Below are 24,615 nucleotides of genomic sequence, written 5' to 3'. Positions count from 1 at the left end.
TAGCTTTTTGGTGGTTCCATGGAGTGTAGAGTCTCACAGGCTTTCCAGGTTATGGCTGGCTTCAAACTGTGGTACTCAGTTTTCAGCCTCTGGAGTACCCAGGATGACAGGCATGAGCCTGAATCCCAGGTGACAGACACCAAAGGCTTTTTGGTTTTTGTTTGCTCCTGTTTATCTCCTGTCAACTAACAAGCCCAAGTTAAAATAATCAGTTACAGGGGATCAAATTCCTCTCCTAGGTCAGTTAATCCAAGGAGATAAAGTGTCTTTGGAAAAGGCTAGTCTGAGTTGGCTTAGGGGTGTTTGTGTGTTTGTGTGTGTGTATGTGTGTGAGTGTTGGGCATACCTACCCTCATCTCTGTGGTACCTCATCCTCCCAGCAGGGAGTACATCCAGGATCCTGACCCCAAGGGAGGTGGATGAGGGAGGGTACCTAAGGTCACATCCAGGGGGATGATCTGAATTCTGTCCTGCAACCTAAGCCTGGACAGATAAAGGAGAGAAGGAGAGGGTTGGGGGACCATCAAAGGGAGCTCCTTACCTTTGTCTACATGTACCAGTGAGAAAACTGAATACATCTTTCATGGTAGTCAGATAAAAGATGTACACTATTCATTTATTTCATGATTGTGTTGGTCCTAGGGCTTGGATTCAGGGCCTGGGTGTTATCCCTGAGCTTTTTTGTTCAAAGCTGAGCTCTACCAGTTGAGCCACAGCACCACATCTGGCTTTTTTGTCTGTGGTTTTGAGGAGGGAGGTGGTTTATGGGAGATAAGAATCTCATGGACTTTCCTTCCCGGGCTGCTCTGATTCACGACCATCAAACCTCGGCCTCCCAAAGAGCCAGGATGATGGGTGGGAGCCATGAGTTCCTGACTGCCACCATCCATTTATAATCCCTTAGGCCCAGGGCCAGGCCACTCACACTACATCTCCTTGTTGGGAGTAGGAAGCAGACATGAGTGGGTTTGATACTTCAACAACCTACCTATCTTTGAGCATTGTTCTGGGTCAGTCTGATGGAGGCTTCGTCCTAGTCCACAGCAATGACTTGGCTCTGTCATAAGAACAAATGTCCCCTGGGATGTTTCAGGTCTGGGGTCTTTCCTCTGAACCCCTCCCCCCTAACCAAAATAACACTCCCCAGCAAAGGGTAGTATACAGGAGTGTTTTTATTGTCTTATATCCAGGGTCTTGTCAGATAGATGGGGGTATAGGTCAGAAGCCCGGGATTGTGATGGGCAGGGGGACAAGGGGACAGCTTCTCATCCGCTTTCATTCAAGAGTGTAGGAGAGAGATGTGGGGCAAGACTCATGGGATGGACAATGAATAACCGTCATGGTCTAGCCAGGGCACAGAGGGGCTTACCTCAGGAAGCTGGTTCAACAGGCTGAGCAAAACAGCTCCTGACCCACAGTCCACCTCCAGAATGAGAAGGCCACCTTGGGTTCCAGCCACATGGGGATGCTGGGCCACATCCTCCAGCACTCATTCAACCAATTCCTGAGAGTGAGAAAGAGAGAGGGAGAGAGGGAGAGAGAGAGAGAGAAAGAGAGAGAGGACCAGAATTACACTTAAACCAGGTGCGGGTGGCTCAGACCTATAATCCTAACTACACAGGAGCCTGAGATGTGAAGATCGTGGTTCATAGCTGGCTCGGGAGGAATGTCTGTGAGACTTATACTCAAAGAACCAACAGAAAACGGGAGGTGATGCTGTTGCTCATGTGGTAGAGCCCTAACCTTGATTTGAGAAGCTCAGGGACACCATCCAGGACCAGAATTCAAGCCCCACAAATGACAAGAAGTCTACTTCCATCCCCAAGAAGTGGACTGAATAACACCCACAGTTCTAGGTAGCATGGCATAGAAATCAGGCCGAGCTTCCTGACAGATGGGGGTCATGAGTAGGTCACCTGGCTTCTCCATCACTCATTTTCCCCAGCTGGAAAAATGAATAGAGTGAAGGATCCCTTCCTCATGGGACAGGGCAATGATGAAAGAAAGCCAAGCTTAGTTTCATAATCCCACGCCTGTTTCATGATTAATAACAGACCCCATCTGAGCCCTTTCTGGTAACTTCCTGTTATATGCTCACAGAATTGTTGAGAACTGTATCTGACACCTGCTCCCTCTGTGCCTGGCCCTGCTCCAGAGATCCCTCTGTATTAGTCCCTTATTTCCTCACAACTGTCCCATGAGGAGACTGAGGTCCGGTGGTCGACATCCAACCCAGAGCTTCACCTGTGGTCAAGAATCAGCTGCCATGAACTAAGAGTGTGGAACAATCAATCTAAAACTATGACTGAGTGGGGCACTAAATGTGTACCAACTCCCGCTCACACACACATACACACAAATACACCACCACCGTCCTTTGCAGGCAATGATGTTTTCCTTTCTTTCATTTTGTTGGTTGTGGGGCTTGAACTCAGGGCCTGGGTGCTATCCCTGAGCTCTTCAGCTCAAGTCCAACACTCTACTACTTGAGCCTCAGCACCATGTCCAGTTTTCTGGTGCTTTATTGGAGAGAAGAGTCTGAGGGTCTTTCCTGCCCAAGCTGGCTTTGAAACTTGATCTTAAGATCTCAGCTCCTGAGTACTTAGGATGAGATGACAGCCATGAGCCACTGGCACCCGGCCAAAGATGCTTTTCTTTTTTTGGGGGGGGTCTGGTAGTGGTGCCTTAACTTTGGGCCTCGACACTGTCCCTCAGCTCTTCAGCTCAAGGCTAGTGCTCTACTACTTGAGGTATAGCGCCACTTCTGGCTTTTTTTCTTATGTGGTGCTGGGGAATCGAACCCAGGGCCTCATGCATGGAAGGCAAGCGCTTTACCACTGAGCCATCTTCCCAGCCCCCCAAAGATGCTTTTCTATGCCTGTCACCCTATCCCCTCAGGAGACAGATCTAAAGACTGCAGTTGGATGCCACCCTTGGCAGCAAAATCAATGAGAACTCTTATCTCCAATTAAACATCCAAAAACCTTGCAAGTGGAGCTGTGGCTCAAATGGTAGAGTGCTAGCTTTGAGCATAAAACAACAGATGGGCCCAGGCCCTAGTTTTAAGCTTTTTCTAGCATAAACCCACCCAAGAAAGGGAAGCGGGTGAGCACACCCGAGCTCAAAGCTCACACATAATACTCAAAACTTACAGAATAGAACCATTCTGCTCTGATTCTCTGGATTCTATGTCCTAGATCATGGCAGTCTTAGATGGGACTGACCATGCACCAAGTCAGGACATTCAAGTACAATCTCATACTGAGGATCCCATGACCTCATCAAGGACTGAAGATCTCTCACTGTCCTGCCTTGACACCGAGCAGTCAGGTGAGATCTAGTTATGCAACCAAAGGATATGGGAATGAATGAATTTCTCAGCCAAGGGATGCAGACTGGAGGGCTCTAGGTCCCTCTCTTTCGGGAAGGAGAAAAGTGCTGATCTATCTCAGGAATGTTCCTGGGTTGTGAGTATCCTCAAAGAAACAACCCTGCTCAGGCCCAGTGCCTCTGGTTTTTCCACCAGCCTCGACCTTCAGTCCGCCCTCTCTAAATCGCACATCTGCCATCTAGACTAAAGCCTTAGAAAGCAAGGAGACCCACCTCTACCTCTGAGAATTGTAGTCACGGGACCCTAGAGTCCCATAGAGGAAGTCTCAGAGCAACACTGGTCTGACTCCTGCCCTCATTCCCTGGCTTTCCTGTGCCAGTGCCCTGGTTACCTCTGTCTCTGGTTGAGGAATGAACACTGAGGGTGTCACCTTCAGATTGAGCCAGCAAAAGTCCCAGTCCCCAAGGATGTACTGCACAGGTATCCTGCAGTGGACAACAGTGAGGTCATCAACAGTGAACCCAGAATGCCAGGACTTTTAATAGCCATGTGGCTGGGTTGAATGCTCTATCACTGATGGTCTAGGTTTTCAGGTGAGGTCATGGTTTCAATGGCCTGACACACTTGATCTGGGATCGTCCTCCCTCTTCATCTTCCTGCTTATCCCTTGCTACCCCACTCTGGACACTCCCTTACCCTATACCTCCCTAGCCCTTGGATACTTTCTTCTTATCTGACCAGAAAATAAACTTGGTGAGCCAGGGGAGATTGAAACTCTGTAACCCACCCTGAGCACTAGTGTCTACCCGAGGCTATTTCCCTCTGCAGTCGGCAACCACCCAGATCCTGGATGTCATGAAGTTGCTGAGGGGACAGTGGCTTGGTCCTACATACTGGCTTTAGGCTCTGAAACTGTCCCACAGAGATTGTGCATGGTTGGATCTCTTGATCCAGGGACTCCAAACCAAGGCCTGCATGATCCCTTCTTCCTTCCTTCCCTCCTTTTCTCCCTCCATTCTTTCCTCCTCTCTTTCTCTTTCCTCTCTATGTGTCACTCCTGGGCCTTGAACTCAGATCCTGGGTGCTGTCTCTGAGCCTTTTTACTCAAGGCCAACAGTCTATGGCTTGAGCCACTCATCCACTTCTGGTGTTTTCTTTTTGGTAGTTAGTTGGAGATAAGAGTCTTACAGGCTTTCCTGCATGGGCCTCAATCCTCCCCTCTCAGCCTCCTAAGTAGCTAGGATGACAGTAGTGTAGCAATGATCTCCAGCTCAAACCAAGATGTCTTCATGTGCTGTGGAACCAGCACTGGTACCTTTAATTGTGTATAACCCCCACCCTCACCCCCGGACCTGGCACCCACTGTAACGGTTTGTTGGATAAATAAATGAGCATCTGTCTATGACAATATTACAGAAAAGTCCCATCCAATTCAGGTAAGCATCCTAGGTGAGGGCAAAGCCTGATGTAGCTCTCCAACAGTTCTCCCTCATCCCTCTTCCCACCCTCCTGGTGCCACTGCACTTAACTGCTTTGGTTCCAAAGACATGAGCCATGATGTCCTCACTGAATTCCAGGGCCTCTGGGATGTCTATCTTCTCAAAGATCTCTGTCCAGCCACTGACCAGCTATGTGGCATTCAATTCCCCACTCAGGTGTGAACAAGGTTGCTGTTAGGTGAGCACCAGGCTCAAGGGGCCTCCTATCCACTCTCTGGGGCCAGACAGGATGGTCCACCATATCCGCCTCCCAAGTTTCATGTTGCAGAGAAAGAATCCCTGAGGCATCCCGGGTCTCTGAATCTCCCAGAGTCCAGTACAGGTCCTGGGATTTGTCTCTGCTCACAGCTGGCAGGCTGTGGATGGCAAGGTCACAATCTCTGATCCCCAAGACATCCTTGACTGTGGTGGTCACCCTAGAGAGAGCTGGAGGAGAATCAGCAGCTTCTGGAGAAAGGCAGTCAAGACACAACGTTCATAGCAAGAGACCATCTGGCTTGGGAACTCTGCCTGTGCCACTTTGAATGTCTAATTTAATGTCTAAAATGGTCCATCTAATTTGACCCAGAATTCCAGGCATTAGTAGAAATAGCCAGCATCAAGGAAAAAAAAAAACCCTGGGAAATCTGGCATTTCACTTGTCCCAATCAAACTTAATGGGTTCCAAAATCAGTAGTCCCCTTTTCCTTCCAGACAGCCTACAGTAGGTTACAGAAAATGGCATTCAGAGAGCCCTAGCTAACTGCCATGTCCTGATCCCAAGCAGGCTCTAGCAGGGGGAACACAATTGCCTACCATTGCCCAGCTAGAAACAGCCCAGGAGGGACACAGATTGTAGTCTGCAGGACTCGAGGGAGGACTGCCAACCAGTGCACTGCCCTGGGAGGGAATCCATGCCACCATTGGGGGTCTGGTGCCTCCTGTTCAGATGTCGACGGACACTGTCAATGCCCTGGGTAAGATTCCTCTCTCATCCTCGTTCATGGTGAACCATCTGCCATGTCACACCGTTCATCACTTCCCAGACCGACCTAGATTCACAGCCCCTGCCCTACTCCCCCTATCTCATTCCCTAATTATGTTTGGCAGACACATTCCCAACTTTGAATTAGCTCCAACTATACACATGAGAGCAGACTGTCTGGAAGAGTGCGGCTGTGGTCACATTAGCCTCATCAGCCTTCTGGCTGAAGACAGAAGGGCAGGTGTCCACTCTGGTCTGCAGTTCACACAGGCCTCCTAGGAGAGACCCATATAGGCCCACCAGTTACTGTGGGCTGGAGGAAAGGGGAAGAAAGTGGTGGAAAGGAACATCTACTGAAACCTTCTCTAAAGGAGCCATGAAACGAAAGAGAAAACAAGAATTGTGGCTGGGCTCATACTGGGCATTAATGAAAAAAGGACAACAAATACACACATACACACAAATAAAATACTTTTGCTCGGGGTGGGAAGGTAGCTCAGTGGTAGAGCCTTTGCCTTGCATGCATGAGGCCCTGGGTTCGATTTCTCAGCACCACATAAGATAAAAGAAAAAAGCCGGAAGTGGTGCTGTGGCTCAAGTGGTAGAGTGCTAGCCTTGAGCTGAAGAGCTGAGTGAGCTGAAGAGCTAAGGGACAGCGCACAGGCCAGAGTTCAGACCCCACAACCCAACCCCACCCCAAAATGCTTTTGTTCTTTTTAGACATGGTGACTGTACAATGAGAAAGATGATCTCTCTCTCTCTGTCTCTGTCTCTGTCTCTGTCTCTCTCTGTCTCTCTGTCTCTCTGTCTGTCTGTCTGTCTGTCTGTCTGTCTGTCTGTCTGTCTGTCTGTCTGTCTCTCTCTCTCTCTCTCTCTCATACACACCTAAACACACAGTCTCAGAGCAGTGCCTCTCCTGAATTTGTTGGTTTCTCATCTGGGCAATGTACCAGCTCAAGCACGGGGTTTCTCTTGTCAGAACCAGGGGCAACCACCCAAGGGGAACAATGCTCTAATAATGCAGAACCACCCTGCCTCCCCCTTTCTCCAGGGACAGACCCTTCCCCTTGGGAACAACTAGCCTTGACTCCCCATTCACCAAAACCCTAGGCCAGGACGCTGGAGTCCCCAGACATGTGGCTCCTCAGAGCCTGGACAGAAAACAAAGCAGGGGGTCATGGTGCCTCCAGAGAGGTGTCTGACCTGGGGTGGAGGGGGGTTGTTGGGGACTTTGATGGGGTCCTAAATGCTATATACATGGATGGACTCCCTGCTTCCAGCCTACATACTTCTGGGCGACTTGGCAGATTCTTGGGGAGTACAAGGAGACCAAATGGACTGGGAGCACTAGCAGAAGCTGACAGACATGGGAAATGTGATCACCCAGTCAGAACTGTTGACAGCTGGGGTTGGGGGTACAGGCCAGTTGTATGTGTGTCAGAGGTGGTGTGGGGAGGTAGCAGGGGGTGGATCGCGGGGTGCTGGCCTGCAGGGCATCCACTTACGTGTGCTGCTGGAAGAAGCTGTAGGCTGCGATCAGGTGCGCGCTCAGAGTCTGAGGATCTGGGGCCGGGACCAAATAAGGGCCACAAGCAAGCCAGGGGTGCACCATCTCTGCCAAGTGACTGCAAGAAGCTCTGCGGATCAGAGCCGGCAGCACCATGTTTGAAAAGCAGCCTTACTGGGAGGAGGCGGTGCTCTGCTGGCACTAGGCGGGGCTGCATGCAGCCTCTGCTCCTTCTCCTCAGATGCCACAGCCTCAGCAGCCATAGATGCCTCGCCGCCACATGCTATGCACTTCCGACCAGGACCCACGCTATGATCAGAGCAGCCGCCAGCCACTGAAGCCGTTTCCACTGGTGCCTGTGCTCATGCTCTCTCTTCTCTCAGCTCTCTCTTGGCCCCACACTCCTCTCCTGGGCAACCCCACCCTGAGGCAATGCGCCCCTGCCCCCTTGACCCCTGGCCATTGTTGCCACCAAAGTGTGCCCCTGGGCCCCGACCCCTGCTCCCCTGGACCCTGCCCCCCACCCCTGGCCACAATCGCAGCCCTGACTAGGTCCTAAGGCTTCCAGATCATGGCAATTGCAGCCTTACCTCAGCTCAGCACTACCCCTCACCCCCAGTACCGGCCCAGGAGATTGAATCTCCCCTCAGCCCCACCACTGGAGGAGACTCTCCTCCATCCCCCTCCACTCCACACACCAAGCAGGTGCATCGTGAAGCTCCTGTGTGTATGTGTGTTTGTGTGTGTGTGTGAGTGCTGGGGATATGGGTTAGGAACTGAAGTGATACATTATACTCAGAACTAAATTGAAGGAGGAATCCAAAATTAGTTACCAATGTTTTAAAAATGCAAGCTAAAGGAAATAATTTATGAAAAAATCAGCATTTACAATAAATACAGAATCAGTATGACTGATATTCCTTTTATCCCAGTTGCAATACGGCTTGCATGATCACTTTTCTGGTTCTATGTTTAGTTAGGTCTTGATATTTAGCTGAAGTTCTGTTCTTTCATATATTCATTTGTCAGACCAAAGAGGAAATTAATTCCATGCCGGAGTCAACATCCATAATAACAATATAGTTGTATCCTGCTACTTTGCCAAAGTTTCAAATCAGCTTGCGTAACTTGAGTCTTTTTTGGATCTAACTAAATAGGTATGCAATTTTGTCAGTACTAGAAAGATTTTGATCACCACTTATTAAAATAGTATTTTCTAGAGACTACTTCTATCTTTTCATGAAATTTTCAATGTCATTTATATCATGGGTTGATGTTTTCCTTTAGATAACCTACATTCAGTCTTCTACAATTTGGAGTAGTTTACAATTATGTACACTCAGGTACCCTGCTCAGATTCTATTATTTGCATATTTTGTTCTTGTTAAATCAGTAAGATTTAGGTCTCAATATGGATACCATTGGTCTTATTCATTGCATTTCTGAATTTTTTAAGTATGTCATGATTTTTGTTATTTTATTCTTTTAATATGTGCAGCTCTCACTCCACATACAGTCACATTTGTTTTAAACAATTTGATCCATTCACGTGATTTGCTATATTACATTCATCTAGATGAATTTAATTACAAATTAACACAACCATATTTCTGAGACACAGTTATCTTTATGGATCTACTCAAGGGTAACATGTATTTCAGGTTTTTGTGCTTAAAAACAAACAGGCACAACAAGTTTTTGTTCTTGGGGGAGTTCTACTTTGTTGGTTGTTTTTCCACCTGTGGTGACTTCAACATATGTGTGCATTTTATTTCAGTTGTTTTGTGTCTATATTTTGTTTCATTTAACAGAAAATACATAAATAATCAATGATTTAGAACTTTTCCAAATAGATTTCTAAGAGAGATACTTGAAGTTTTGTGATATCTGGACCGGGTAGGTCTTCTTAATGGAGGGGGTAGCAGAATAACAGACACATTCTTTGACATGATTTGAATTCTTCCTCCTCTTGCCTCACTATTTCCAATAGTATTACTTCAAAGCCTTTAGTGGAAAGAAAATAAATTTGTCTGTATGGACTCATAAATTTTGCTTTAATTAGGACACACAACACATTTACATTTGATTTTAACTCTAAAATCTTCTTTCCTTCTTTTAAAATCACAGATGTGAATTTATAATGATCCAAACTATTTTCACTTCACACTATATGTAATATAGAGTGTAATAATAGTGAGTAATGGAGTATGTAATAATTTACTTTTTTTTTTTTTTTTGTCAGTCGTGGGGCTTGAACTCTGGGCCTGGGCGCTGTCCCTCAGCTCTTCAGCTCAAAGCGAGCGCTCTACCACTTGAGCTACAGCGCCACTTCCTGTAATAATTTACTTTGGGGAAAGCTAATTACAGTGGATTTTGTGAGATACTGAGTAATAGTAAAAATTATGTTTGATTCTATTAAAAAGTTCACGGTTACATCTAAAAATAACTCATAGTTATAAACTAATACTAAAAAGTAAGATTGTTTATTGGAAAAAGCCAGAAGTTTCAATAAGCTTGCTTTTTACAAATTGACTTGGATCTGGGCTTTGGTGGCTCATGCCTGTAATCCTAGCTACTCAGGAGTCTCAGATTGAGGATAGTGGTTCAAAGCCAGCCTGGGCAGAAAAGTCTGTGAGACTCTTATCTCCAATAACCCACTTGAAAAGTAGAAAGGACACTGTGGCTCAAGTGGTACAGTGGTATCAATGAGCTGAAGAGCTGAGAGACATTGCCCAGGCCCAGAATTCAAGCTGCACGACCAACAACAACAACAAAAAAATTGACATGGATTTTTACTTTAAATTTCATGATTTTTTTTATTGTGAAAATACGTACAGAGGGGTTACAATTACATGAGCAAGGAAATGATTACATTTCTTATCAAGCATTGTTGCCCCTCCTTTGTTTCCCCTTACCATCTCTTCCCAACTCCCCACCCCCAAACCAACACATGCACCAAAGTTGTAAAGTTTGTTTTCCAACATAACGTGTTGAACATCTGATTGTTGCAATGGGTCCACCTGTATCCCTATTTAAAGAATTTGTTTTTCCCTTCTCCTCCACAAATTATACCAACATCAAACACAGTGAAAACAAGGGTTATACCATGGGGGAGGGACATACAAAGAAATCATCTTAGAAATATGCTAGAAACAATATCAAGAGAAAAAAAACCCATTTGAGTTCTTATCTTTCGCCTAATATCAACTTATCTGACCATTCCTGCTTGATTAAAAAATATACTAGTTATTGTAGATAAGGGAAACCATGGGACCTATATTTATTTGGGCCTTATATAATATATATTAATATATTATATTAATTATTATATTAATTGATTTGCATATATTGAATCAACTTTGCATCCCTGAAATGAATCCTGTTTGATCGTGGTGTATGATTTTTTGGATGAATTCTTGAAGTCGATTGGCCAAAATTTTGTTGAGAAGTTTTGCATCAATGTTCATCAAAGAAATGAGTCTCTAGTTCTCTTTCTTTGATGAGTCCCTGCCTGGTTTTAGGATGAGGGTTAGGATGTCTTCATAGAATGAGTTCCATGTGCACTTTCTCTTTCAATTTCATTAAAGAGTTGGAGGGTATTGGTGTGAGCTCTGCTTTGAAGGCCTTGTAGAATTCCACTGTAATCCATTGGTCCTTAGATCGGAGTTCTCTTATTGCTGCTTCTATCTCAATGCATGATATGGGCCTGTTAATTCGATTTAACTCATCTTGGTTTAGTTTTGGCATGTCAATATTTGCTAGGAAAAGGTCCATTTTTACCAGGTTCTCAAACTTATTAGCATAAAGATTTGAGAAGTATTCCCTTATAATGTTCTGGATTTTTGGTTGTTTCTGTGGTGATGTTTCCATTCTCATCTCTGAGTTTGTTTATTTCTGTGTGTGCTCTTCTTTTTCTGATAAGATTTGCTAAACGTCTGTCAATTTTTGTTAATTTTTTTTGAAGAACCAACTCTTTGTTTTGATGATTCTTTCTATTTTTTTTTTTTGGATTCTAATTCGTTTAATTCTGATTTAATTTTAATTATTTCTTTCAATCTACTGGATTGGGGTTTATTTTGTTGCTCTTTTTCAATGAGGTTCAGATATCTCATTAATTGTTGGTTTCAGATCTCTCTAATTTGTTGATGTAGGAACTCAGAGGTATAAAATTGCCTCTGAGTACTGCATTTCCTGTGTCCCAGAGGTGCTGGTAATTTATGTGTTCATTTTTGTGGACTATCATGAGCATTTGCATTTCCTTTCTAATCTCTTCCATGACCCACTGGTGATTCAACTGTGTATTGTTCAGCCTCCAAGTGTTACAGGACTTTCTTTGGTGGCTTTCAGTGTTGAGTTCTAATTTAATTCCCTTGGATCCTGTTTCTTGGCCTTTATTGTGCTCTTGTTGTTTTTCTATGTGTAGGACATGTTTAAGTATCTTTTGTCAGTCTGGTTTGGTGGTTCTAAAAGCTTGTATCTGAATAGGCCTATCTTTTTGCATGTTTGGGAAATTCTCTGCTATGATTCTGTGAAATAAATTTCCTAAACCGTTAACTTCTGTCTCTAGGTGCTCCTCTACACCCATTACCCTCAGATTAGGCCTTCTGATGGTGCTTTCCAAATGTTGAATAGATCTATCATATTTCTTGGATTTGTCTTGGATAGTTATACATTCTTTCTCTATAATATCTAAGCTGTCTTCAGTTCCCGAGATCCGATCTTCTACATGGTCTAACCAACTGTCAAGACTTTCTACTTTGTTTTTTATTTCTTTTCCTTCTAATTGTTTGGCTTTGCTGGCTTCAAATTCTTTGTTGCAGCTTTGTTTTAGGTCTTGTATGAACTTTACTTCCTTAATTTGGTGGTCAGTGTTTCTTCTCAAATCACTTAGTTGATTCGTTATGGTTTCCTTGGACTCCCATTACTTTTCTTGGGCTCCATTGAGCATTCCCTTTGTGGTCTCCATTAATTCATTCAGCTGTCTGCTCATGGATTCCATGAATGCCTTTATTGATCTTGTTCTATTCTCATCCTTCTCTCGCAAATCCTGTATTACTCTTTGAACAGCTTCCTCACAATCATGCAATTCCTGTCTTTCTCTTTGACTGATCTCAGCCTTCTCATGCAATTTCTGTATTTCTCTTTGACTGTTTTTAACCTGCTCACGCAATTCCTGTATTAATCTTTGAGTAGCTTCCTCATGCTCACAAGATTCCTGTATTAATCTTTGGTTTGCCCCCTCTCGCTCTCTATCTCGCTCACACTGAGTCTTTTGCAACCTTTCAATCTATTCATTCACCATGTATACCAGTAAGGCTTGTAGAGCTTTTTGGGTACTCTCTTCTGGATTATTCATTAATATTCTGTCACCTGATTATCATGAGTGGGAATTCATATACCCAGACTTGCCATTTTTTTGTGTTTTCTGGCTTGTTCTGCCCATTTGGTATGAAAGTAAACCAATTTTGTGCTAGACCACTATTTTAAGGCAAGCATCAACCGGAGTCCTGTAGTTGCACAGTCAAAATGGCTGCAGATACAATCTAGTACATCAGATACAATCTATTCATCATCAAACAACCATGGACTAATAGGGTAATAAAAGCAAAAAGGATTTGACACACCAGAAATTATTAGGTTTAGGGAGAATTGTGGAGAAAAATAGGATTAGAGGGATGTGGAGAGGTAAAAGAACAGTGAATTTGGGCTGGGAAGGTGGCTCAGTGGTAGAGTGCTTGCCTTGCATGCCTGAGGCCCTGGGTTTGATTCCTCAGCACCACATAAGCAAAAAGGAAAAAGCTGGAAGTGGCGCTGTGGCTCAAGTAGTAGAGTGCTAGCCTTGAGCTGAAGAGCTGAGGGACAGCTCCCAGGCCCAGAGTTCAGGTCCCACGACTGGATCCCCCCCAAAAAAAATTAAAAAAAAAGAAATCTGGTGGAAAAAAAAAGAGTGAATTTAACCAAGTCCTAATCTCTGAGAGGGAAATGCATTGTACAGAATGATTGGAGAGAGATTTTTTTAAAAATAAAGAAAAAATGGATAAACAAAAATTTAAATCTAAGAAGTGAAACACTTAAAAATTATGTAACTTTAAAGAAATGATATGGAGAGAAGAAAAGGATAGGTTGAGAGGAGAGGAGGGATAGAAAGGAAACATGAAAAACTAAAAAATAAAAGAAAATTAAAATTAGTTAATTGAAAATTATACTGGTATAAAGAGATAATACTGCCATTAAAGAAATTAAGCCTAAGATTTTTTGAATCGAGTAATAAATTTCAGGATTAAGTATGTACACAATGGGGGATAAGGTCTAATAATTGACCACTGGTATGTATCTGGGGATGAGCAGAACAGCAATTATGTCAAACAAAAAGAAAGAGAGAGAGAAAGAAATGAAAACAATAAAAAAAGGACCAAAAGGTCAAAAGAGATTAAACCCCCACACACACATCAAAAATAAAAATTATGAGAAAAAATTAACATCAAACACTTTTAAAAATTGAAAAAAAGGTTAAAAAGAAGAGTTCTTTTATTTGGGGTTTTTTTTTGGGGGGGGGATGATAAGACCCTGTATCTCTCCTGTGTCTATAACCTGTCTCTTGGTGGAGTCTCTGGTGTGCTTGTGGTGTTTAGTTTTCATTTTGCTTGACTGGTTTCTTAAGTCAGTTTTTTTTTTGTGCAGGCAGAAAAATGCTCTGCTTTACCCAGGATTTTGTGATCCTCTTCCCAGGCTATTCAGTGGGAGGGAGATATGCTTTGAATATCACCAAAGAGGGAGATGGCAGTTTCCTCCAGTGTGTAAATGCCATGATGAGGTAGGGTTGGGGCCTTTCAGAAAATGGTAGCTTTTCCCTGAGGGGCAACTCCTGAAACACTCATGGAACCCATTCTCAGGGTTTTTTTTTTTTTTACTTAGTTTCAATTGTTTGCCTAGGCTGTTGTAGGGAGGGGCAGCCTCTGGCTCTGTTTACCATGTGAAGGACATCACTCCACAGAGGCTCCACTGGCTTGGTGGGGTGACATTCCCCTGTGTGGAGCTGAGCCTGACAGGTCATGTCTACTTCCTGTGACCTACTAAATGACTCTTTTGTTTTCTTCCAAGGCCTGAATTGGAGCTAGTTGCTCAGCCCTGGGGAGGTCAGTAACATAGATGGAGATCTCTGGTAGTGGGGGAGGGGCGGCCTTCCCTTCTCTGATCCTTGAGAAGGAGTAAGGATGTCAGGATTCTACTCATGTAAGAGTGTTGGTTCCTGGGTCATCTCTGGTCTGTGATCTGCAGGATGAAGATATCTGCTCCTTGTCAGTTCTTGCTGGTGTTGAGTAGAATCTGCTCACCAGCCACGTCTGGGGCCTTTGTCATGGACTCTCTCTGTAGGTATGGTGGCTATAGCCACTGGCGCTGTACCTACTGCCACCTCAGCTGTGGCTACTGGCAAGTGCTCAGATCTGTCATCTTGCCTGGATTTTCCATCTTTGGCCAAACTCTCTGTACTGTGATGGCACACTTGGTGTGACTGGAACATTTAAACTGCTTTCTATGTAAGAGCTTGTTTACCCTCCAGCTTCTCCTCCTCCATCTTCCCCCAAAACCTCATGATTTTTTGAGTGTTTTTTTAGTGAAAAATGTTTTTGGTGTTTATATTTTGGTTTGGCATAAAATGAGCCTACTATTGTCTTAATTTAATAAAAAAAACTTTCTGATTCTATGACAGCATAAATTTTGTGGGTAATGGTTAAGACTAGGTTGACTTTCTGAAAAAAAAAATCACCACCCATAAAAGAGGAACAAAAAGAAAATAACATATGACAGGAAACATTAATCTTAATGGACTAATAGTCTGTCAGTTTGATTTAACTTTTAATCAAAAATTAAAGTAATACTTGATAATGTTTTATTAACATATTTAAATTTCTTCATTCTTGTCATTTAAGATTCACTTTATAAAGAAATTGAACAGGTGACAGTGTTTTTTCATGACTTTTCCAAAGAAATGATCATTTCATCATTATAGTGTATAGCACAATATACCCAGAAAGCATTTAAGGAAAAATTTTTTCCCATTCTTTGGTTTGCTTCAGTCTGTATTTAAAGCTGCATACCACATTTTACACACTCTATTGTCTGTCTTCTCATTTGAAACATTTCAATAAGTTTTCTTTCCCTAGTTTGTCAGCCAGCAAATCTTTATAAAACAACATGCTTTCATTCATTGTGTTTTCCAAAATATATCTTACAAATGCCAAAACGAAGCACAATCGGAAACATCTGTGGATTTTTCCACCTAGAGTACAAAGTAATCACTTTCCAAACTCCTTAGAACCAGCTGTTCACTGGCATTAATTGTGCTGTCACTTCCATGCTTTAAAACAATAGCATTTGACAATGGCGTACATTTTAATTGGTTTACCACATTTGGTTTGTTTTCAGCAAGGACTGTCTTCACGGAAGATGGTAATGGATGAGGTTTGTAATTATGTATTTTGAAAGGGCTCTAAGTTGTGGATATAGAATATCCATTTCAATGACTAAATATTTAAATTAAATCCTATAATGGATACTCCTTCAATTTTCTGATTAAAGTGTTCTACAATCTAGATATTTTTTAAGGAAATATTGTAATTGTTTCCTTGGTGACAACGTAATTGGAAGACTTAAAATTTTCTTTTTTTTTTATAGTGAAAACGCTGTACAGAGGGGTTACAATTACATGGGCAAGATAATGAGTACATTTCTTTTTTTTCTTTTTCTTTCTTTTTTTTGGGGGGGGGGTCTGGTCTTGGGGCCTGGGCGCTGTCCCTCAGCTCTTCAGCTCAAGGCTAGTGCTCTACCACTTGAGCCACAGCACCATTTCTGGCTTTTTTCTTTTTGCTTATGTGGTGCTGACGAATCGAACCCAGGGCCTTGAGCATGCAAGGCAAGCGCTCTACCACTGAGCCACCTTCCTAGCCCATGAGTGCATTTCTTATCAAGCATTGTAGTCTCCTCCTTGGTTTCCCCTTCCCATCCCTTCCCTTCCCATCCTTCCACCCCCTCCCTCTCCACGCAATCCTCCTCCCCGCCCCCACCAAAGTTGTAAAGTTCGTTTTTCCATATAACGACTTGTACATCTCATTGTTCCAAAGGATCCAACTGTACCCCTATTTAAACGATTTGTTTTTTTCCTTCCCTTCCACAAATTATACCAACCTCAAATACAGTGAAAGCAGGGTTATACCATGGGGGAGGGACATACAAAGCAACAAAGAAATAATCTTATAAATGTGTAGAAACAATCACCTGAAAGAAAAAAAAATTTGAATACATATATTAGGGTTCACTTCCCTAAAATCAACTTATCTGACCTTTTCTGCTTGACTCAGACATATACTAGTTATTGCAAATAAGGGAAACCATGGGACCTAAGTTTCTTTGGTACCGGCTTACTTCACTTAATATGAATTTTTTTCTATGGAAGACTTAAAATTTTCATATACTATTGCCGTCTTAAATGAAGTGAATGTACCTGGGTTTGCATACAGAACTTTTGGGACAGCATTAATGTTTGAATCTTTGATGGGATTTGATTGGGAATTGTGGCAGGCTTTCATGGTATGAGAAGAAAAAGGATCTGATTGGAATTTATAGCAATATCTAGTTGCTTCCACCCCTGGACAAGTCATTATCATTGGTGAAGATGTTGCCATTTGAATTTACAATGCCCCAGAAAGACCTATGTGTTAAAGAAAAATGACTTTCCATTTCCTCCCAGACTGTGGAGAATACTGAATAGTTCTTCTGGAGATTAAGTTCTTCAGAATAAAACCTATGAGAACATGCACTCTCATCTTCTTTCTTCTTTTCTCTTTTAATCATTCTAGGTCAAAAACATTTCTTTTTGTCATACTCCTCACCTTGACATTGTCTTGTCACAGGCCACCAAAACAATAAAACCGACTGAACATACACTGAAACCTTCAAACTTATAAATCTGAGTAAGCCTTTCTGTTTAATAAATGGACAATATCATTTATTATGGTAGGTTATAAAGCTAACACAGAAATCTAGTCTTCCTAACAATGTAGAGTATATAAAAATGCTTCATTATAAAATATCTAACTCCAAGTTATATTTTGTGTTTTTGTTTCTGTAGATCTTAAGGCTTAAACTCATGGCCTGACTGGTCGTTTTGTGTTCAAGGCCAGTGCTCTACATAAAATCTGAACTGGAACTCCTTTTCTCCTGGTGGTTAATTGGAAATAAGAATCTAATGAACTTTCCTATTCTGGCTGACCTATTCATGTTGCATACTTTATGTAATTCCAATTCTCAGCATTATATACATGTTCCAACTACAATATAAAAAACTTAAAATATACTAAGGATATTTGTAAAGTATAAAATGAGGGAAGAATTTTCATCCTTTAGAAATCTATGCAAAATCTATGCTAAACTATTGATATTTTACTGGACCTTTCCTGCAACCAGTTTGATATAGTTTAATACTTGTCACACAAACTTTCTCTGTATTCTACTGCATATATACTTTTTCACATATGTTTGTATATGTATACATATATGTATCTATCTATATATGTTCCAATGTGCATCATCAGACTTGAAACTGCTTTGTTTTGCTGTTCAGCAATGAACCTTGTCGGCTCATTCTGTGACAATATCTGTTCTCATTTTCATCATTCCTTTATTTACCAAATCATCAACCTTCTAAAATCAGCTTCATTTCTTGGGTAAGGTTACCAATCAGTCCAACAAATATCCACCCAGAGGCTTTTAATAAAGCAAGTTTTAAGGAAGAATATAACATGAAGTGACAACTACAGAAATTCCACAGAGACCTGACATCTTTCACATTTCTGTCTTCCTTCTCTTCTCATACTTCAGAAAGTATTGACTAACACTATAAATATACTGCAATTATAAGTTAAGGATCAGTGTTTTCTTTCCAACCTGAAGCCTTCTTTTCCAGATTCTTGACATAAACTTTTTGGAAGATTTTTTGGATTGTGATGGGATTCCACCCAAAACAAAGCCATGTATATCAAGAAAGTCAATGTTTTCAACTCAGAGTACTAAACAAAAGAGGGAGAAAATTAAGGTTAGCTATATATGTTAAGCACAAATATAGGCAATATCAAGATATCTTGAAATTGTATACTTTTACTGGATAAAGTGGCTCAAACCTGTAATATTATCTACTTAGAAAACAGAGATTAGAGAATTGCAGTTCCAGGCAAGCCCAGACCAAAAAAAAAAAAAAAAAAAGGAAGTTTCAGAAACTCTAACCATTTGATGGGTGCTATATGTTTTGCTTGTGTTAGGAGGACCACAGTCCAAGCAGACCCAGGCATAGTGATACTTACCTCAAAAGAAGCAATGAAGTTACAATCTGCAGGTATGGCAGTAGTAGAGATACCAAAGTTGTAAAGTTCCTTTCATTGTTGCAATGGGTCTACCTGTATCCCTATTTAAACATTTTCCCCTTCCCCTCCACAAATTATGCCAACATCAAAAATGTGTGCTTATGTAAGAAATGCATGATTCTAAAATTTCATGACAATTCTTTTGAACTTACTTTTTTGTGGAATTGACTAAGAAAATAAATTACACCTTCTATATAAAAAATGTTCTGTGCTTAATCCGGCAGCCTATACACTAACATCAGAATGATACAGAGAAGATTAGCATGGCCCCTGCTCAAGGATGACTTGAAAATTAGTGAAGCAATCCATGTTTTTACAACAACAAATGCTGGAGGGGATGGGGCCACCAGGGAACCCTACTGCATTCTTGGTGGGAGTGTAAAAGTCTTCAACCACTTTGGAAAGCAGTATGGAGTTTGCTCAAACGACTCCACATAAAGCTCCCCTATGACCCAGCAATCCCACTTTTGTTCATTTACCCAAAGGATCACAAACAAGACCATACTAAAACTACCAGCACAACTATGTTTATTGCAGCATTATTTACCATAGCTAAGATATGGAACCAACCCAGATGCCCCTCAGTAGATGAATGGATCAAGAAAACCTGGTAAATATATACAATTGCATGCTCTGCCTCCATTAGAAAGAATGACATTGCCCAATTTGTTAGGAAATGGAAAGATTTGGAAAAAAATTTTTAAGTGAAGTAAGCCAACTCCAAAGAAATATAGGTCCCATGGTTTCTCTTATTTTCAATAGCTAATATATGTCCGGGATTATCAGAAAATGTCTTAAGCTATGTGCATTTGACCAGATAAGATGATGTTAAGCTAAACGAACACCAAGATAGGTACACAAGTGATTCTATCTTGCTATTATTTCTAACATACTTATACTGTACGATGTGATTTTTTTTGTTCCTTTATATGTTCCTCAACCACGCTATAACCCCTTTTTTCACTGGATTTGAAGTTGGTGCGCCTACATCTTGTATATACGTTTCTCTAATTTGGGGAGAAGAAGAAAACAACAAAATGCTTAAATAGGGATATGGGTTGACCCATTGTAACAATGAGATGCACAAGACGTATGATGAAAAATGAATTTTACAATTTAGGTAGGGGAAGGAGAGAGGAGGAGTGGAGTGTACTTGTGGAGGTGGGAGAGAAGGGATGGTGGGGAAAAATAAAGGAGGAGGTAACAATGCTTGTTAGGAAATGTACTCATTACCTTGCTCATGTGCAGTATTTTTAAAATAAAAAATGTATAAAAATGTTCTGAGATTGAAGAGTTTATTTCCCTTATTTTATCCATATAATCTTGTTAACAAATAAATTAATGCAAAACACTGACACGAGGGTATTTTGAATAAATGTGTGTGTGTGTGCACACGGGTACACAAGTGTGTTGGAGTGCTCAGAATTTGAACTCAGGGCTTTAAGGTCTTGCTAGGCCTTTCCTCTCTAGATTGGTGAGCGACATCTGCACTCCTGGCTCTTTGCTAGTTCATTAAATTTTTTTGAAAAATAATCTCAAAAATAATTTTGCCCTGATTGGCTTCCAACTGTTATCCACAGATCTCAGCCTCCTGAGTAGATATCTCAAGTAAACAAGATTACGGGTGTGACCAACCAGCACAAGGTTTTCAGAATAATTTTAAAAGTAGAAGAAAATTTACTTCATGGGGGCCTGTTTTTATCATCTCCTACTTTTAAAGCACTTTGCTTTAAAAGTAAAGGTGAATTTATTAAATTAAATGTGAATTTATTTCTCTTTTGGATTCTTAAAAGACAGAAAGTGATGATATTTAAAAGTTTTGGTACTTTTTAAAAAGAAAAATGGAACTGTAGTACAGAAGAAATTTGGCTGTCTTTGAAACTCAATGTATAAGCTCAATTCTGTGCATGATAACGCAATGTTACCAACACAGTCTGTGTTGAAGACAAATTGTGACAGAAAACAATCATCATCGGCAATAATTGCTATGCTATTACTTCTTGAGCAATATTAATATTGAATTTAGAGTGTAAGAGAATGGTGAGATTTTACCTACCTTTTCTGAATTGCTGAAAGACTTTTGGAAACTTTGACTCATTTTTTTCCTCACTGTGTGTATTTGGGCCATGCATTTAGTGCCTTTAATTACAATTTTTCCCAACACTTAAATGGTAATAATATTAGTATTATAGCAAATGTTATCTTAAGAATTAAGAGAATTAAAACTTGTGAAAAACTTAACATAAACTTCTATGAATGAGCTTTTGAGTTTAGCCAACAGTTTTTTAAATACTAAATAAAATGTATTACAGAAACCATTACATGAAGTGAGCAACCAGAAGTAATGTTATCTATTGACCATGCTCTGCTTCCAAGGAAGCCAGGAGGATAACTCTCATGCTGTAAATCAAACTGGTTATCTTATGTCTTGATAGTGTAAAAATATCAGGGACATTTATAAAGAAGGAATGTTGTAGACAGATGTGAAGTCCATATGAAAATGTACAAAACTGATAAAACGTAAGAGTATCTGAGCAGTGTATTTTGTTTTATATAATTTAAGGTACATCACAAAGATAGGGAAAACCTAGAAGAATGAATTCTCTTTTTGAAATTCTATCATAGATCCTTAGCAGGATGAACTCTTTCCTCATTCTTGTAGAGGCATCATCAGATGAGAGGAACTCTTTTTTTTTTGTTTGTTTCCTTCCATTTATTCTTCGGTTTGAAATCTGAACTACATGAGACTGAAAGAAACCAAAATTAGACATGCAGGATTTGGAAAGAGCAATCAACATAAAATAAATAAAGTATACAAAGCTTTGTAAAAGGTCTAACCAAATTAAGTAGTATAGTCTCAAGCATAAACAGAAATTGATTTAAGCAATATCATTTTATTGAAAAGTGAAAAATGTTAGGAGTTGCTTAATTTTTCCTTTCTACTATATTGAATTAAGTATTCATTTTGTATAGAGATATTAAAGATGAGATTAACAAGAAACTTGATTTAATATGGATGAAAGTTCTGAATAGACCTGCTTTCCAAAAAGCCCTGAAAATCACCAGTGGGTTTACAAATTTGTGTTTAATACCACTTCTATGCTGGCTTAATGCTTTCTGAACAGAAGTCATTAGAGAAATGCAACTCAAAATTACTATGATACTACTTCATAACTATTATAACTCTTATCAACGAAATCAAAGGAGTCAGGTGTGGTGGTAAAGGCTTGTAATTCCAAGCATTTAGGGGGTTGGAGTAAGAGGATTTGATTCTAAGGCCAGTCTGGGGTACTGCACATAGGAAAAACCTGCCCTTGGAAATACTCAGAAGGTAATAATGTTGTGAGAGTGTGGAGGAAAGGAAATTTTGTACTCTCTTGGTCAAAATACAGGTTAATATTCTCATTGTAGAAAGTAGTATGCAGTTTTCTTTCTTGCTTTCTTTCTTTCTTTTTGGGGGGTGGTCCGGTTGTGGAGCCTGAACTCTGGGCCTGGGCGCTGTCCCTCAGTTCTTCAGCTCAAGGCTAGCACACTACCACTTGAGCCACAGCACCACTTCTGGCTTTTTTCTTTTTGCTTATGTGGTGCTGAGGAATCAAACCCAGAGCCTCATGCATGCAAGGCAAGCGCTCTACCACTGAGCCACCTTCCCAGCCCCAAGTATGCAGTTTTCTAAAGAAATGCAAAGATGAAATATCATTTGAACCACTAATCATGTGATTATTTCTCTCTGGGTAGCTTGAGTTTTGTGTTTTACAGATACACTTCAGGATTTCTTTTTCATGAATCAAACATGGGAAAGAACTAAATGCAACCTCCCTTAATTCAAAAAAGAATAGAAGCTATATTTATTTGTATTACTGTGCATGAAGAAATCCTGGAGATTTCTGGTTAATTCAGAGGGCCCCATGCAAAAATATAGGACAAGAGGAAAGTAAAACTGTTTTGAAAGTATAATAGGTTATCATTGATGAAAAGGTGTAGTGGTCATTTTTCCTTTTTTTTTTTTTGTGCCAGTTGATCAGTGCAGGAGCAAGGCTGTACCCTGGAGACCTTTCAATATCACCACGTGAACTTCCATTTATGTAGTCCTTGTGGGTGTGGGGCCTCTTCAGGTCACCCGTTGAGAAGTGGGGCCCCTCCCTTGTGGTGGATGTGCAGTGAAGGGATGTGTGTGTGCATGGTCCCTACCATTGCCAGATGAGCATTGCCCACCCTGCCCACCTCCCTTCCCATTCTCACTTGTTCCATTTCACCCAGGATCTGGCAGCCATGGGGCTGGAGTTGAGTCCACTGCTGCCCTCTCCTCTGCCAGGTGTGCTGGTACTGGTCTTCGGTGGTCCTGGGTGCAAGTGCCATCCCAGTGAGACTCTGTTGTGGGGTCACTGCCTGCCCCCATGGGTGTGGGGTGGAGAACACCATGCTTGTACACTGCACAGTCCACAAGAGAAGGAAGGCTTGGTGGACAATTCACCCCCTTGGGGCCAGGCAGCCCAACCTTGGTTCAGACTTTAGGGCAGAATGGGGATTAGAGTCGTGTGCTGGCCCTTCTGCCAGTGGGCTTGTGACAGCTGTGGCAGCTGAGCACCCTGGAGCCCCTTCAGCATCCCCACGGACCTCCATTTTCTGGTCCCTGTGATCTCGGGTAAGGTGCCATCCCTGCATATGCCCATCAGTGCCAGAGGAGCATGGACTTGCAGTGCACCAGCTGCAGCACTGGGGGATCAAAGCCCCTTTGGCTTTGCTGTATAGCCTCCTCCATTGTCCTTCTGGTCCACATGGGCCCAGCTCTGGGTGCCATTCCGGGGATGCTCCCTTTGGCAGCAATGGGCTCATCCTCTACCCTCATTGGTATCCAAAGCAGGAATGGGTCTGGCCTTGGCAATGCAGGCCACACACATGGAAGGCAGGACTTGGGGTCTGCCCTGCCTTACCTCCTGGCTTTGGCACCTGAGGCTGGGTTGCTTGGTCTGGTCACTGATGGAGCTTTGTTGGATGCAGCCCACCACAACAAATACTGCACCTGCTGCAACAGCAGTGCGGTTTTCCAGACCCCCTCAGGGTCACCACAGGGACCTCTGATGGGTCTACATGAGCTGGGTGTGGGTGTCATTCCAGGACTCCCATTAGGAAGTGCCACTCTCCTTTGTAGTACTGGAAGTAAGAGATGCCACATATAATTTCTGCTTTCTAACATTTTCCTTCACTAAGATAAACAGAACAGGAAGATATAAATAAGTTTTATAAAAAGGAAACATATAACCTATATCACTTCTACCTGTTAAACATTGTAATATTTTTTATCCAGTAGGAATTCTTTCTGTACTTACTTATTTTACTTTTGAATGTAACGAATGTAATATTTTTGTGTGTATTTTACTATCCTAGTATAATTTCATTTGCACTTACATACAATTTTTTTCAAATTCTGTGATTTTAGAATGTGTTTTTTGGAGAAGAGTTTTGTTGTACTTTCATTTCAGTTTGCCATTATGGGCTTATAAACACATAAAATAAAATACATTCTTGCTAGTATCAAGTTCAATGATTTTGTAGACTAGAGACTCAAGGATATAGCATTATATATCATACAGTAATAAGTATCAATTTGTTTATAACTGCTCCATAAAATAATTAGTAATTCAGTCAGCAGCCACTTCATCTGGCCCCTCTGATGAAGTAGGAGCCTAGTGGCAGCCTACCCAACACGGGTGCTTCTGGGCACCTCACCTGAGACTGTGGGAGAATATCAGGGTGTACCTGCTGTTGGACTAGGGAAGCTGCTGTGTGAATGACACAGTGCCACTGACCCACATATAATACCCACAAGCCCCATGGGCCTGGGCCCTAAGGATCAGCCCCTGAGAGCACACACACACAGTGGGAGGGGGAACCCA

The 24,615-nt window shown here is 41.7% G+C and overlaps 1 non-coding gene across 1 annotated transcript; it reads left to right on the top strand.

Annotated features, from left to right (window-relative positions):
* Positions 1–18,926: 18,926 nt before the first annotated feature.
* LOC138822103 (U6 spliceosomal RNA) lies at positions 18,927–19,033 on the top strand. Its single transcript, XR_011370348.1, has one exon. It is a non-coding gene; the product is annotated as a U6 spliceosomal RNA (small nuclear RNA).
* The last annotated feature ends 5,582 nt before the right edge of the window (positions 19,034–24,615 follow it).

Source organism: Dipodomys merriami, unplaced genomic scaffold (genome assembly GCF_024711535.1).
Source record: "Dipodomys merriami isolate MVZ:Mamm:240054 unplaced genomic scaffold, mDipMer1.0.p SCAF_989, whole genome shotgun sequence".
In the NCBI taxonomy this organism is placed as follows: domain Eukaryota; kingdom Metazoa; phylum Chordata; class Mammalia; order Rodentia; family Heteromyidae; genus Dipodomys; species Dipodomys merriami.
This window is presented reverse-complemented; position numbering and strand designations above follow the sequence as displayed.